At 41.1% G+C, this 12,817-nt stretch overlaps 2 protein-coding genes across 7 annotated transcripts in view; both read left to right on the top strand.

Moving 5' to 3' along the window:
- The window catches only part of LOC126953691 (glutathione S-transferase A4), a 277,827-nt gene that overhangs the window by 200,875 nt on the left and 64,135 nt on the right, over positions 1 to 12,817 (top strand). The window lies entirely within an intron of this gene.
- Positions 1 to 12,817, top strand: part of CILK1 (ciliogenesis associated kinase 1) — a 60,602-nt gene that overhangs the window by 3,748 nt on the left and 44,037 nt on the right. For 2 of the 6 annotated variants that reach the window (XM_050789253.1, XM_050789258.1), the window contains exon 2: positions 1,165 to 4,588. The exons of 2 other annotated variants lie outside the window; for them this stretch is intronic. The gene's annotated coding sequence lies outside the window, so the exon portion shown is untranslated. The remainder of the gene's footprint in view (positions 1 to 1,164; positions 4,589 to 12,817) is intronic. 2 more of the 6 variants (XM_050789256.1, XM_050789255.1) reach the window with 2 other exon arrangements.

Below are 12,817 nucleotides of genomic sequence, written 5' to 3'. Positions count from 1 at the left end.
CCTTGCACATTAAGTACCTGACTCACTGTGCTTTGAAAGTCTTCCTGGGTAGGAAGAGTGTCTTGTCGTGGCACTCACTTGAGCAGGCTGAAATCAAATCCAGCATATGTTGACATGTGAAGTCATCTTTGAGTCTGAGGATAGCACATCTTCAAAGATCTGCTCCCCCTTTTTTTTAAAACTATGTGGGCTCAGAATTAGCAAAATATTCATATGCTTTTCACTAAGGGGAATGTGGGGAACATTTGATACATCTTTAGTTGGCTAGAAAACATGTATTATATTCACACATTTAAAAAATATGCTACTTGGGGCGGGGCGAGGTGGCTCATGCCTGTAATCCCAGCACGTTGGGAGGCCGAGGCGGGCAGATCACAAGGTCAGGAGATCAAGACCATCCTGGCTAACACTGTGAAACCCTGTCTCTACTAAAAATACAAAAAATTAGCCAGGTGTGGTGACGGGCGCCTGTAGTCCCAGCTACTTGGGAGGCAGAGACAGGAGAATGGCGTGAACCTGGGAGGCGGAGCTGGCAGTGAGCCAAGATCGTGCCCCTGCACTCCAGTCTGGGCGACAGAGCGAGACTCCGTCTCAAATAAAAAAAAAAAAGGAAAAAAAAAGCTACTCAGAAGATAACAAGGATTCTGTTCTTCTTAGCTGGGTCTCTGGATCTCATCTGTAAAGTGAGGATGTTGAATAATCATTAAGGTCCTTTACAGAAAAAAAAATTATAACTATTGTCTGAAGTTTCTTCAACATTAGGCTTTGAACATAGGTCCTAATGAATTTAGCATTCAAATCTATATTAATTAGCATTCAGTTATATTTTATCTTCAAATAAGCTAATCATGGCTGTATAAAAAATAATGCCTCCGAACCAAATGATAAAGTATTGTAGTGTGATGTCCAACTGTATTTGACAATATCATGAAAGTAACTATCTGTGTGAACTTGTAGTTCCTAGCAAATGATTGTCATCCTCACTCACTTTTTTTGAAATGAAAGGGCCAAAATGGTGCCTGACTTTTCATTTGGTGCTTTTCCCACCATGTCAAGAACCCTTAGTAGCCACTTGATAAATGTACAACAATGGCCCAGAGCTTATGAGAACCACACTTTTTTTTAGGAGAGATCAGTGTGAGTTATTTTTTTACCTTTCTATAGGTGAAGCATGACCTGTGATAAAGTATTGATAACATGTAACTGCCCTTGTGACTACCATAAAAGATGATGCCTGAGAACCAGAAAGGTAAAGTACTTCTGTGTAATGCCCAGCTACATGTTTGGCAATATCATGAAAGTTACTAGCTGCTTGAACTTGTGGTTCCCCGAAGATAGTTATTAATGGTTTTGCCCTCTTGGACATTGCCTTTGCTTTAAAGGAGAATTTACTAGAGAATGATTTAACTAAGACAAAGGTGAGGGAGAAAAATGTAAGATATACATGCCTTCATGTTATCTTAGCTGTTGAAAAGCAAATTTTTTCCTAAATAAGTGTAAAAGTTTTTAGAAGGAGTCATAATTTTGGTACCGTAGTCCCAATACAGTTGTCCAGTTTGCAAAGAAGTGGGGCGTGACAGGATGGCAGTGAGGGTGGACATGGTAGTACAGAAAAATCACCTATGGTCAGGATTGCCTTTTGAAGCTCCATAAGTTGTTCATTCATTAGTTAATTCATTCAACCTGTCTTTATTGTGAGTCCGTACTTGTGCCAACTATGCCAATTCTCTGGGAACTGAGTACTAGGAATACAGTTGTGAACACAGCAATGTTTCTGCCCTCACAGAGCTTATATTCTAAGGTTAAACACAGCTTGTATGTAGCCCTGTAACCTACGGGTAAATGAGGGTTCTATGGAGAGTACTAAAGTGCTTCTGCTTATTTGGGAGGTTTCCTCATTTTCAGGGCTTGACAAACTATGGCTTGTGTGCCAATCCTTCCTGCTGCCTGTTTTTGTAAATAAATTTGTACTGGAACACAGCCATGCCCATGTATTTACATATTGTCTTTGACTGCTTTCATGCTACAATGGCAGAGTGAAGTTGTGACGGAGATGGAGAGCCTGCAAAGCCTAACCTGTTTACTGACCCTTCACAGAAAAAGTGTGCTGATCCCTGCCCTATTTTATTTTTACATTTAGCCTTTACTTCCTTTACGTTAATTCATTTTGATTTTTTTTATACATGCTAGGAAAGCATCTTACCCTGAGATCAGCTCCTCTGTCAAATGTGTTGTAATATGTATATAGATACTGATAATATGTGGCTGACCTTGTAACTACCATAAAAGATAATGCTTTAGAACCAGAAAGGTAAAGTATTATTGTGTAATGTCCAGCTACTTATTTGCCAATATCATGAAAGTTATTATCTACATGAACTTGTATGTGATATGCTCTTAGTCACTCCCCTATCTTCACTATCCCTTATCTTGCCCACCCCTGAAACACAGGCAAGCAGGACTGTTGCCACCCTCGGCAGTTTTCATTAAGCTGGGGACTCTCATTCTAGCTCATCTACAGTTTCACACATGGCAGGGTAACGGTTTGTTTTTCTGGCTGTTTTATTTTTTATTTTTTTAACATTTCACCTTTACATCAGTTCTTTACAGTCCACTAAAGCCAACTGTGTGTCCTAGTTTAAAAATCATCTGCAAGCGATTGAAGAATTTTTTTAAGGTTCAAGGCATGAGCACCTTTGATATTGTAAGAGAAGCGACAGGGAGTTGTGGAAGCTTCTCGTGGGATTAAGGACCTAGTGCAGGATGAGTTCTTTTTTCAGAAGCTGGGATTGAAAGAGGAGAGGGATGGTAAAGGTATGAAGCAGTTTCTGGGGCACAGAAGAGGGCACATGCCGTAACGGATTATCTTCTCTTGTTAGCATCCAGTTGATGCAATAGCTGAATGCATCTTTAATTCACTCCTCTGTCAGGGTAAAGACAAAGCAAGATCCATGTAAAGAAGGTCCCTTTGGCTTTGTAGCTACTATTCCTTATGCAGAAAAAAAGCAGTAGTCCAAGAGGCAAAATGCTTCACAGTTTTGCTTGCTAAAATGTACAGAGGCAGAAGAATTAGGTCCAGGAGAAAAACGAAAACCCAGATGTACTATTTCTAGTAACTTTTTAAAAGAAATTAACAGTGTTCACTGACTTTTGTAAAGTTAGGACACATTCAAACCTAGAATACAAAGTGTAATTATAAACCTGTAAAGGTAAAATGGAACTCAGAAGTACCATGAGAAGGGTCATCTAATGATTTCGCATATAATCCACTTTTCCCAGGAGGATAAATGAAAGTAACAGAATCTTTTCCATGTAAGATAATTAATGCAAAGGGCGACAAGCTTCTTCTAAGGAACTGAATGGTGTCAATGGGCCTGGTAAACCACAACTCCCAGAGAACGCCAAGTTTGTTGTAATTTTTTGTCTTCTGTCTTAGAAAATGTGTAATGATGGCATTAATTCATTGATTAAGATTTCAAAATAAAGAATGAACTACAATTTTCCCTGCCCCTCGCCTCCGTTTTTTAGGCTGTGAATGAGCAAGGCACCTGATGCGAGCTGCTGGCCATGAGCAGATGTTCTTTGCCTGCACCGAGGATTGAAGCTGAGGGGAGGGAATTGGGGCAAATCACAGGAAGGTTTTTCCCAATGTCACCTAGCCAGGAACATCCTAACATTGACTTCAGAGGTTTGCTGGAACTCTTTGAAAGAGAGATAAAGCTGTCTTTCTTTGTTAGTTGGGTACAGCCTTACCCAAAGGCCAGAGGCCTGATCTGACTGCATGGAGGGGCCTTTCTGTGACTCTCTGAGACTCAGTCGTCCGGGCATTGTTGTGGGAGGGCCCAGGCTGCCTCCCTGCCCCAGCTATTCTGTGGTATTCACTGTTCTTCCACTTCAGAACTTCTAAACTTTTAGTTGGACCCAACAGTTTATCTTTATTTTGCATATGACAAAATAGAAGCACTGAGAATTTTGAGGTACTTAGCCAAGGTGGTACAGAAAATAAATAGCAAAGACTAAAACTCAAATTTGGGCCCTTCAAACAATCTTTGAGGACTTGCTACTGCCAGTGGAGTGAGAACACGAAGATAAAGGAATCTTGGAGAGTGTCGAGGATGAAGCAGAGGGTGCACCTGCAGGTCACTGCCACGGGGAAGGGGCCGGCAGTGAGGTGAGGACAAGGCACTATGGCATCAAGGGAGAGGGGCCATTCTCTGGGTCTATATGTGTGGGTTGGGGCAGGAGGCTTAGAAGATGTGATGTGTGATCTCGGAAGAGAAGGAATTGATGTTTAATGTTCACTGGGGCCTGGCTGAGGCAATGGGGTGCTTGTGCGTCTCTTGAAAGAAAGGTATGTAGCATAGGGGATCCTTCAGTGGTACTGTCTTCTCCGCTAACCTTTGTTCATGTGATGCAAAAAGCAGAAATATTTATCCGTTTTTTTCTTAGACAAATACTAGCTCGATTCCTGATACAGAGTCACAGAATCACACAGCTTTAGAGGAAGAAACCACCTTAGAGCAAGTCCAATGCCCTGATTCCACCGAAAGTAAACCCAAGGACCAAGAGATGCCCCGAGGCACAGCAGGTCAGTGCTGAGTGGAAACTGGGACCAGTCCCTCACTTTGCCTCCACCGTGGGCCTGTTGGTGCTGCTGATGGCTCCAGTGGATTCGCTGATGTTTAATTGCAGAATGAAGCCAACAAGAGCATAGCCATATCACTGGTTTCCATATTTGGGCTTTGAGATACAAAGTACTACTTCTGTTCCTCTCATTTTCAGATCCTCCAAAGATTTCATGATCTTTTGAAACCTTTTCCTTAAGTTTGGTACAGTCAGCCTGGGTTCCTGTCTCATTTCTGCCATATTAGTCGTATAACCTAGACATGTAACTTGTGTCTCAGTTTCCTTCTCTGTAAAATAGGGATAATAGTAATAGTACCTACCTGGTAGAGTTACGAGGGTTAAATATACTAATAATATATGCATAAGCACTTATAATAGTACTGTGTACATACTACTAAAATTACTATGTTTTGGGCATATTTCATATATTAGGGTGCTAAGTGTAGATTCATTATAGTGAATGATTTATCCAAGTGAATTCTTAGAGTCAAAGTAGAATTTAGAAATACTGCAAGTTAGAAATACATGCTAATTCTCAAGGTAATGGACAGGCTGCTACGTTCCATTCGTTTCTCAAGCAGTGTTAACTGTCTGTACCAGAAGCTGAATTTAAATGCTGTCAGGGCAGAGGAGGAAAATAAAAGACTCAAGGAAGCTGGGTGTGTGCTTGTCAAACAGTAAGAAATTGCTCTTCTCTTCTCAAAAAGAACAATTTTTGTTCCCTTCCAATTTTTCTTTAAGCAAAAGGTGTTTTTTTTTTTGTTCTTCAGGCTTTTACTTTGTCACTTTTGATATAGGCATAGGAACAGAGAAATATTTTTCATCCAGTAAAACAAGTGGCTACGAAGGGACACACAAAAAAGGACAGCTTAAAAAAAAAAACGGCAAGTGACAACAAGGAAAAAATGGGGACTGTGGTGAGCTGCAGAGCACACACCCAGCCTGAAGAGGTGGGGACATTTCTTCCATTTCTTATTACCATGAAGGGCTAAGGACCCCAGGTGGCTCCAAATCGGAATTTATATAGGACATTCCATTTTTTCTTTTGAGACGGAGTATCGCTCTGTCTCAGGATGGAGCGCAGTGGCGTGATCTTGGCTCACTGCAACCTCTGCCTCCCTGGTTCAAGCAATTCTCCTGCCTCAGCCTTGCGAGTAGCTAGGATTACAGGTGCACACCACCATGCTCGGCTAATTTTTGTGTTTTTAGTAGAGACAGGGTTTCACCATTTTGGCCAGGCTGGTCTCGAACTCCTGACCTAGTGATCTGCCACCCTTGGCCTCCCAGAGTGTTGGGATTAGAGGTGTGAGCCACTGCGCCAGGCCGAAATTCCTTATTTTTAAATCTGGGATTCAGTCCCCCGAGTGCCAGTGTGCCATCTCTGGTCCACACAGCATGGAATCTCCATATGCTAATGTCGTATACTCAGAGATTTCACGCTAGAATTGTCAAGTCTTGTTCACTGTGCAAAGTTAAAGAGTAGTACACTTCGATAAAGAAAATGTGGTACATACACACCATGGAATACTTCGCTGCCATAAAAAGATATGAGATCATGTCCTCTGCAGGGACATGGATGAAGCTGGAAGCCATCATCCTCAGCAAACTAACACAGGAACAGAAAACCAAACACCGCATGTTCTCACTCGTAAGCAGGAGTTGAACAATGAGAATACATGGACACAGGTAGGGGAACAGCACACACCAGGGCCTGTTGTGGGGTAGGGGAGCAAGGGGAGGGAACTTAGAGGACGGGTTAATAGGTGTAGCAAACCTCCATGGCACATGTATAGCTATGTAACAAACCTGCACATTCTGCACATGAATTCTGGAGCTTAAAGTAAAATCAAAGAGATGAGTACATTCTATATTTTAAAATGGAATGTTCTTGTTCACTGGGTAAGTAAGCACAGATTTCTGATTTCATTTCTAAAACACCCAGCTTTGAATGAATGAAAATCGCTGCTGTGCAATTTAGATGACTGTGTAAAAGTCTTTGGGATGTTTTGCTGGGGAGCGATAGGCTAAATAATAACCTGCAAATATACCAGGTTCTAATCCTTGGAACCTGTGAGTGTTACTTTATATGACACAATGGACTTTGCAGATGTGATTGAATCAAAGAATCGGAAATGGAGAGATTATCCTGCAGTATCTTGGTGGCCTTAAATGAAAACACAAGTCCTTATAAGCGAGAGACAGAGGAAGATTTAAAAACAGAAGACAAGAAAATGTGATCATAGAGGCAGAGATTGGAGCGATGTGGTCACAAGCCAAGGAATGCTTGCAACCACCAGAAGCTGGAAGAGACAAAGAATGGATTCCCTATAGAGCTTCTGAAGGAAGTGCCAGCACCTTTACTTCAATGCAGGAATGTTAGTTTCGGACTTCAGACCTCTAGAAACCTGAGAGAATAAGTTTCTGCTCTTTTCAGCCATCAACTTTGTGAACATTTGTTGGAGCAGCTGTGGGAAATTAATATAACTGACAAGGAAAACTTTGTATAGTTTTAAAAAATTAATTTTTGTTATCTATACCTGGATTGGAATATGGATAAGTGACATGTCCTTAACAAGAAAAATTAGCTGTAGTTTAGAAATTGGTGGCCCAGAGCCTTCCTTGAGATTCCTAGCCAGTGATCCACAAAGTGACTCCTTCCTTGTGCACCAGTAGCACTCTCATCTCCACTCCACGTAGGAACTTAACCCAGTGTCCATGTCTCCTGGTCATTTGTGTATTTCCCACCTCTCCAACTGCATGAGAAGTCCCCAGAGGCCAGATCTGCCACCCACAGCTCTGTGGATCTTCTATCTCAATACTGAACATAGGGCCTTATACTTAATTTTTCACTTGAGTGATGCTTTGTTGATACTTTAGTGTCTTGAGCGTATTTCACATATTGCTGTATATCAAAAACGTTTATTTATATGCTTTTTTAAATTAAAAAAAACCTTTTTTTTTTGGGGGGATGGTCTTGCTCTGCTGCCCAGGCTGGAGTACAGTGGTGTGACCTAGGCCCACTGCAACCTCCACCTCCCAGGCTCCAGCAATCCTCCCACCTCAGCCCCATAAGTAGCTAGGACTACAGGAATGCACCATCACGCCCAACTAATTTTTGTATTTTGTAGAGATGGGGTTTTGCCATGTTGCCCAGGCTGGTCTTGAACTCCCGGATAAGCAGTATGCTCACCTGGGCCTCCCAAAGTGCTAGGATTACAGGTGTGAGCTACCACACCCAGCCTATATAATTTTATAAAATAAATATCACATATTTACATATATATTTATATATAATATACTTATATGAATATTATATTTATATGTATGTGAATATGTGTATAGATACACACACACACACACACAAATGCGAGTAAACCTCACAACCATAGAAAAGACAATAGTTGGCTTTTTTAACAAATTGTAAAGAATCCAACAGTAGAAACAGCCTTCTACTTATGGACTGAGGTCTCAATGGAGTGACTTATGGGTAAAATATTATGCTGCCAGTGTGTGGTGTCTGGTCTACACAGTGTGAAATCTTTGTATGCTAATGTCATATACTCAGAGATTTCAGGCTGGAATTGTGATGTCTTGTCAAGTATCAAATTTTTGATATTTGCCTGCTTCTTTGAAGCACTGACTCTGTAGATGTAGATGTCTCCCATTAAGTATCAAAGAAGGATGTATTAATATTAATACACTAAAAATAGTCATTAGAGTGCTGAAACCTTTTTTCCTGTTAGAACTCCGACTGAGGCTGGGCACAGTGGCTCCCACCTATAACCCCAACACTTTGGGAGGCTGAGGAGGGCAGAGTGCTTGAACTCAGGAGTTCAAGACCGACCTGGGCAACATAGCAAGTCCCCGTCTCTACAAAAAATACAAAAGTTAACCAGGCATGGTGGTGTGTGCCTGTAGTCCCAGCCAATTAGGAGGCTGAGGTGGGAGGATTATCTGAGCCCATGAGGCTGCAGTGAGCCATGATCACACCACTGCACTCATCTGGGAGACAGAGCAAGACCCTGTCTCATAAAAAGAAAAAAGAACTCAGCTTGAGAGTTCTGTGCTTGCCTTGGTTGTCTTTGACTGAAGCTCTGTGGCTGTCTATAGTAAATGTCACTATCGATGACATGCAGAGTGGTCCCCACGCTGTGCCCCACTTGTCATGCAAAGTGGAATCCTTTCATGTTTCCCACCTGCCATGTTACAGGCACATGACTGGTTTCCACAAGGTCACACAGCTTCAGCTAGCTAGTTGTCCAAGCAAACTGGAGTGATACCGAGTGCTGTTTTTGGACATTCTTTTACCACAATAGGTTTGTATCTTATTTGCATCATATTTTCTTTCAAAATGGAAGCAGATAATGGAAAGGAAATGAACATCAGGCTGACAGTTACTTCTAATTTGTCTCCAGCTGTACACCTCTTTCAGTCTTCAAAACTATGCTAACCATAAAGGTCTATCTGTCACCTCCTGTAGAGAATTTTGTATTTTGTCACCTAAGTTAGCATAACCCACTGTATCAGGAATGCCTTCAGCTGTACTGGATAGATTAACAGTGACTTCTTCAACAGAGACCTTCAGTTAGGTTGCAAAACAATAAACCCAAAGGCATATATTTTCAGGGTTCAAGCAGCAGCCCACTGATGTCATCAAGGACTCAGCCTCTTTCTATGAATACATCCTTCACAGATGGGATTCTCATCTTTAGGGTTGATGTCTTGTAGTCGTCTCTGCTTCAGCGCTTAATGTCACAACTTTACACAGCCATGTTCAATGCAGCTTCTTTGTCAACTGTCTTTATTAGGGAGTAGATTCCTTCTCAGAAGCTCTTCTCCTTCCTCACCAGCTCACTTCACTTTCATTCTCATAAGTCCGAGCCATGGCACCACTCCTAAACAGATTTTAGTAAGGAAGTAGAATTCCTTTGCTTGGCTTAGATCTATTGTAGTTCATGCCCTGGGGTGGCTGCCGTGCCTGAGTATGTCGAATCCTGAGTAAAATCAGGGTCCTGTAAACTAAGCAAGAAGGGGAGCATTGCTGTGGAGTAGAGCAGCAAAGGTGCTTGCCATGGCTCCCTTCTTTTTTCTAGTGCGTTGTCCATCGCCCTGTTTTCCCAGAGCAACAGTAGGTTTTTGTTCTTTACTTTCAGATTATGACATGAGTCATCATATTTGGGCAACCACAAAAAGGATGAATAACTGAACAACACCATTCTCAAGTGTATTTAACCACATCCTGCTAGGATATGCTCAGATTTGACTATGAGCTGACTGGTGCTTCTTGTCTAATGCTAGTTTGGCTAATACCATTCACTTTTTTTCAGTATGGGAAAATTCACTAATGTGAATTAATAGAAAGCTCAAAGAGTGGTCATGGTTCTGTCCTCTGGATCCATATCTAGTGTAACTAACCCTTCCCTCTGATGTCCCTTTGTACACTTGGGACAGTTATCATGGCTTTCCAAGTCTCCTTTGCTTCCAGCATCCGGTGTTTCTTCATCTACCCTTCTTGTACTTTCATTTAGATGCCACACTACGTTCTTCAATATTTATCTTGAAGCATCTGGAGCAGTAAACCAAGGGTGTGATGGGACTATTGCATTCCTTATTCTGAACACAGGCTGCCTTATTGAACAACTCCAGTGGGCACCTTTCACATTGTGTTCTATGTGAATGGAGTACCCTGGAGTGATACGGTGTATCAGCCTTGTCTGAATGCTGTGTTCCCAATAAGAGCTCCAATAACACTCTGTCTTTGAGGAAAAATAAAACAACCTTAGAGCTATTTGCTTATTGAGCATCTCCAGTGAGAGGTTTGGTACATACCTCAAATTCAGCCCCCAGAAAACAGAACCCATATCTCTGTACATTGTCCAAATAACACAAGCACACACATTCGCTATCTCAAACCCATAGTCTCCTGTTGTATCTAAGACTCACCCAGTCCAGTGCCTTTGTTCGGGCCTTCATCATATTTCACCCGGGCTACTGGAGTAACCTAATTAGTCTCTGCCTCTGATCTCTGTATGCTAACATCTATGTAGTCTCCAGAGGAATTTTATTCATGCTGTTTCTCTGCTTTAAAAACTCCGAGGAACTCCCTTCTGTAGGACAAAAATCAGACTCCTGCGTGAGGCCAGGTGCACTCACGCCTATAATCCTAGCACTTTGGGAAGCCAAAGTGGGAGGATTGCTTGAGCCCAAAAGTTCGAGACCAACCTGGGCAAAAAAAAAAAAGAGACCTCATCTCTTAAAAAAAAAAAAATCATGCCTCGTATTGTACACTAAGTACCCCCAGCTACTTGGGAGGCTGAGGTGGGAGGATTACTTGGGCTTAGGAGGTTGAGGCTGCAGTGAGCTGTGATTTTGCACCACTATACTTCAGCCTGGGTGACAGAGTGAGACCCTGTCTCAAAAAAATAACAAAACAAAAGCAAAAACAAAAAACTCCTGCATGACACACATACACATTCATAATTGGGCCCATCCTAACTTTCTAGCTATTTCCTGCAATTTCCCCCACTGCCCTCTGTTGGATTGATTTTATACCCTAGCCTTGTACTTATCCCTGGTTGCACATTAGACCTGGAAAACTTTCAGAACTCTCAAAGCTCAGCCCCCATCCCGACCTGCTTCTTGGGGCTGGGGCTAGGCGTGAGTAAATGTTAAAGGTTCTCTAGGTGATTCTGTATTCAACCAGGGTGAGAACAACTAGGCTGTGCCTGCCCTCTTGTGAACACACTAAGCTCTCGTATTCACCAACATTTTTACAGTTTCCTCCACTTGTAATTTTCTTTCTCTCCTTTTCTGCGTAAGAAAACCTTTTTCATTTTTTAATATCTTGATACTACCTCTTCTCTGAAGGATTATCAGATCTCTCTCCTCCTCCCAAAAGTTGGTTGCTGTCTACTGCATCCTCATAGCAGTTTCTACATTTTTTGTGTATTTGTCAGTTGTGAGTGATTTAAAGGAGAGACCTAGCCTTATCCATAGTGTGCCCAAGAACCTTGCATAATGCTTAGCATCTCATTAAAATTTAAATAAAATTATACCATCTGCCATCAATGCTTGAAGAGACACTAGTCTGATCCATTTTATAGTTGTTAGGTAATTACCTGAAGTAGCATAAGAAATTAGAAAGTAACCAGCATGGTATGGTGAGAGTCATATCTTGCCAGAGTACGTAGATTTTGTTCCTTGATAATATGACAGACTATAACAAGGAGGAATTGTTGAGGTGACTGTGCATTGAATGAATCCAATCTATCTGGATTTCAATGAAGCTCTTAATTCTTTCATAAATAGCTTTCTCAGTGATAATCTAGGAAACCATTGTTCCCATTGTACAATTTAAGTGGATGATGAAGGGACATTAACTATCCAAAAAAGACTTTATTATTAATAACTGACATAAATCAGTAGTATAATGCCATTGCAAAAAGCATGAGGGAAACCCACATGCTACTGTAATATAGGTTACTATTAAGTTTTGGTCACTATAGTTCATCAAGGAGATGGAGAAATGAGAAATGTGTGAGGATTCAGAGATGAATGCCAAAGGTAATTAAAGGAGTGGAAAATGCTTCCTCTGAGAAAAGGTCGTGTAATTAAGGCAGGAGAAGGCTGAGAGACACATGCTTGATTACTAATTTCATGTGCATAGACATTTTTATCACATGGCTTTTTTATATCCACAGAAAACTAGGCATGAAGAAATTTGCTTAAATTAGAATATGCAAAGTTTTGGTTGGACATGAAGAAAAATATTCTAACTGGATTACAAAATGCAGATCTGATCATGTTAGCCCCTAGTTACAAAACTTGAGTTGACTTCCCATTGTCTCTAGGGCAAAGCCTCCTTTAAACAAAACATTGTTTATCAGTTGGCTGATTTTTTTGACAAATCAAGTTTCCAGTGATTTTTTTTTTTTGGAAGATGACATACAACAATGGTTTGGGAGTCTTAATTTGTTAGAAAGTGAAATAATGAATGATAGAGAATTCATACACAGATGTGTCTCAACTGAGAGTGGGGTTACATCGTAAGTTAAAAAATCATTGGAAAAAAATACATTTAATTCACCTAACCTACTGAGCATCATTGTAAGCCTCCCCTGTCTTAAACATGTTCAGAACACTTACATTGGCCTATCCTTGGGCAAAATTATCTAACACAAAGCCCATTTTA

This window comes from Macaca thibetana, chromosome 4, assembly GCF_024542745.1.
Source record: "Macaca thibetana thibetana isolate TM-01 chromosome 4, ASM2454274v1, whole genome shotgun sequence".
NCBI classification, from domain to species: domain Eukaryota; kingdom Metazoa; phylum Chordata; class Mammalia; order Primates; family Cercopithecidae; genus Macaca; species Macaca thibetana.
Note: the sequence above shows the minus strand (reverse complement) of the source record. Positions and strands in the feature narration are given on the sequence as shown.